This window comes from Azolla caroliniana, unplaced genomic scaffold (genome assembly GCF_043228905.1).
Source record: "Azolla caroliniana isolate FFs.n. ecotype wild unplaced genomic scaffold, voAzoCaro1.0.p SCAF_3, whole genome shotgun sequence".
In the NCBI taxonomy this organism is placed as follows: domain Eukaryota; kingdom Viridiplantae; phylum Streptophyta; class Polypodiopsida; order Salviniales; family Salviniaceae; genus Azolla; species Azolla caroliniana.
In genome coordinates this window covers 10,050,698-10,054,227 of record NW_028230438.1, presented here as the reverse complement: position 1 = coordinate 10,054,227, position 3,530 = coordinate 10,050,698, and the positions used below count along the sequence as shown (strand labels likewise).

General features: G+C 38.0%; 1 pseudogene; it reads right to left on the bottom strand.

Moving 5' to 3' along the window:
- Positions 1 to 1,273: 1,273 nt before the first annotated feature.
- On the bottom strand, positions 1,274 to 3,240 carry LOC147866213 (uncharacterized; annotated as a pseudogene).
- Positions 3,241 to 3,530: the final 290 nt, after the last annotated feature.

Sequence of the window (3,530 nt, the reverse complement as noted above, 5' to 3'; positions counted from 1 at the left end):
GTGGCCGAGAACGAGGACGAGGTGGTAGAAGAGGTTGATTCGACCCAAACCTTTAACAACAAGACGGAAGCCATCGAGGAACCTTCGGAAGAAGGGGGAGCTTCCATGCCGAACAAGGTCGGCAAACGTGGCCCATCACTTGCAACTATTACGGCAAAATCGGCCACTACGAAGAGGAGTGTCGAAAAAAGAGAAGTGAGTCAGCTTCAACAAGCCGACAACTCACAAACAACTCTGAATACAACGACTACAATGGTCTATTCATAATAAGGCATAGAGCGAACTCTATGTCGGTCTCCAACTCCACGGGCACCTCCAACTCAGAAGACGTGTGGTCATCGACTCCGGCGCTTCACATCATATGATGTCACACCAAGAGTGGTTCCATGACTTAAGAACGCCGGACTGACCCAGCTTCACAGAGATGGGAGACGACACCACACATACCATTCGGCACATCGGCAATGGCCCATTCGGGAAAGAAGGCGAACAAACTTGCATCAAGGATGTCTTGCACGTGCCCACAATAACAAAGAATTTGGTCTCTGTACGCCAAATCGTGGAGCAAGACATGCAAGTTCGCTTCAACAATGAAGGTTGTTTCATCGAGAAAGATGGCCGACTCATAGCCAAGGGATGGAGAGAGAATCGAATGTTCATTCTCGATTTGAACGAGGTGAAACTGGCCATGTATGCCAAAGGTTGCAAAACTGAGACGAGCATTGAGTTGTGGCACAAGAGAATCGGCCACATCAACCTCCAACCATGGTTGTAACATACGTAGCATACCATACGCGTACAATACGTATGCTATGTATTTTATAAGTATTCTAAAAATAATTTATAAGTTCTTAGAATACGTATTTAAAGGTAAAATACGTTGAATATGTTGAGTACGTTTTGAATATGTTGAATACATAAAATACTTGAAAACCAATTTGCAAAGATACTTGTAATTTGAATACTATATAGTAAATACCAATTATCTTTATTGTCCATGGATAAATGGTTATCTATGTTTCAATACACGTGATATACATATTTTAAAATGAAAGTGGACATTGGAGATTCGAGAACACAATTGAAGTTTGAACCAAAACACATATCAGTTGAACCCTCAAATCATGGAAAATGAATAGAGTGATTAAAAAACTATTAGAATTTAAAACTTTCTTCAAAGTTCATACTCATAGTTATTGGTTCTTAAATTTAAAATTAAAATAAATATGTAAAAAGTTAAAACCAACCATACATATCTCCATGCAATTTTCGATTATATTTCTTCTTCTAAATCATCATTAGAAGATTCCATTGTTGTATCATCATAGTTGTCCACATAATCACTATCAGAAGACGAATCAACTATGGCATTGTCAATGTCTTCATCCTCTTGATCTCCATCATCATTACCAAATTCAGCATTGCAAGCCTCGGTTGTAGCTTGTCGAGTAATTATCCTTCTTGTACTTGCAACTCTCGCACAAGCATGACTACGAACATATCCACAACCTTTTCTAATAGTGTTAGAACTTGATTCCACCAATCCTTCATCCACTATCATAGTGGCAAACTTAGATCTACTTTGAGTAACCCAACCAATATGCATAGCCTCAGCTTCCTCAAAATATGCTTGTGCGACTTGAGTATCAATATTGGTTGTTGATGGAGGCATTTCAGGAGTCTTGTCAATGTCTATCTCATCTAGATTTACCTAAATCAAATAATATTTTGGTATCATAATATTTAAACCACAACCAATTAACAAGGCTCGTTAATTAACCTACAAAATTCAAATGGTTTTCTAAACATCAAATGTCAAACATGATAAGAAAGATGTAGACCTGCATTGGAAGACCCGCATGAGTTTGAAAGCTTCGAACAAGCCTTAAGTTTTCTCTAACATATACTAATCTCTCCACTTGTTTCACCTTCAAATGGTTCCTCCTTTTTGTATGTGCTAATGCATGTGCATTCCAATTTCTTTCAGCAGCTCCAGAAGAGCAATCCTATGACACAAAGTATTAAGCAAACAATACATGTCATTGTACTATGTAGAAGATTAATAAAATTGAAACATTAATAAAAAATGAAATAGAATACCTAAGACAATACTCTACAAGCTAATGACTGTAGTAAGGGCACATTGTCCCCATATCTTTCCCACCATGAGATAGGTTTACATTTTGCAATGTGTGATTTTGATAGTTCATTTGCTAAATTGGCCCACACCATTCCTATACATGTCAAATTGATCTTGCAAGATTTCACATTCATCTATAGAATATACCTTTTGAATATATGCAAGCCATCCATCTGTCATCTCTTCATTCATAACTATTGGTTGATCTTTGGGCTTCCATAAAGGATGCAAAGTATGTGCAACAATATGAATTGGCTTTTTGAACCATGACCAACGACAATCAAAACATTCCAAAACCTCTTTATATCTGCATTAACATTTGAATTTGAATCAAAACTCGAAATCAGTTACCAAAATATGCATAACGTAGTTAATATCAATGATTCAAAGAAATGAAAAAGATGCAATAAACAGCAAATGTACATACTACATAATACATAGAAACATATTACCTGTCCTTGTTTAATGTGTCCTCTCTCGCTCCTTGTTGCAATTTGTCTCTAGCCCTCCTCATGAACTCATAAAGTAAGCCCATTGTAGATCCTTCGCGATTAGTTAGCCGCAAAACAGAAAATAGTGGAAGTAGAGCTATCTTGCACAATGGACTTCACCTTGACCGCATCAGGCTTTTTGGAGTCACTCCAATCCTCCCAATAGTTACTAACCACACTTTGTTCAAGGGCTCTCCAAACTCTTGCCAGCCTCTCAAGGACAATAAGAATGTAGCCAAATCGAGTGGCACTTGGCCTAAGGAGCACAAGAGATGAATAGTTTCTGAAATTTTTTCGTGTATCGCTTTTCTTGGTGAATAGTCTAACCACACAATTTGCTCTCTTGTGCACTTGACGAACCCAACTCAACTTCCCAATATCCTCTAGCAATAAATCTAAACAATGTGATGCACAAGGAGTCCATACAAGGCTTGGGAATTCAGTCTCTAGAATGTGACCCACGCTAACACAATTAGATGCATTATCCGTGCCAATTTGCACCACATTTTCTACTTTTACTTGCTTTATCGTAGTTGATGGCATTTCAGCCAACCATGAACCATCAACCCTTGTAGAAACGCCACTACAATCAATAGTTTTAAGGTACATTGTGCCATACAATCAATAGTTTTAAGGTTGTGATTGGAACATTGAATCAACCACTGAATCCACCATGCCTTCTTGAAGCTCAATTTGTTTTTCCATGGCTTCTACTTCTTTAATGCGTTTTGGCTTCTACTTCTGGAATTAAAGGTGAAGGTATAGACAAGTGTGTGATATGCCTCTAGAGTTACTTGCACACACTTGCAGATGACTTCCCAACTTGTTTGTTCAAACAATATTTATCCCATAAGGGAGATTCCTTGCAAGGCATGGTTGATTGAGGATGACAAGGTTTA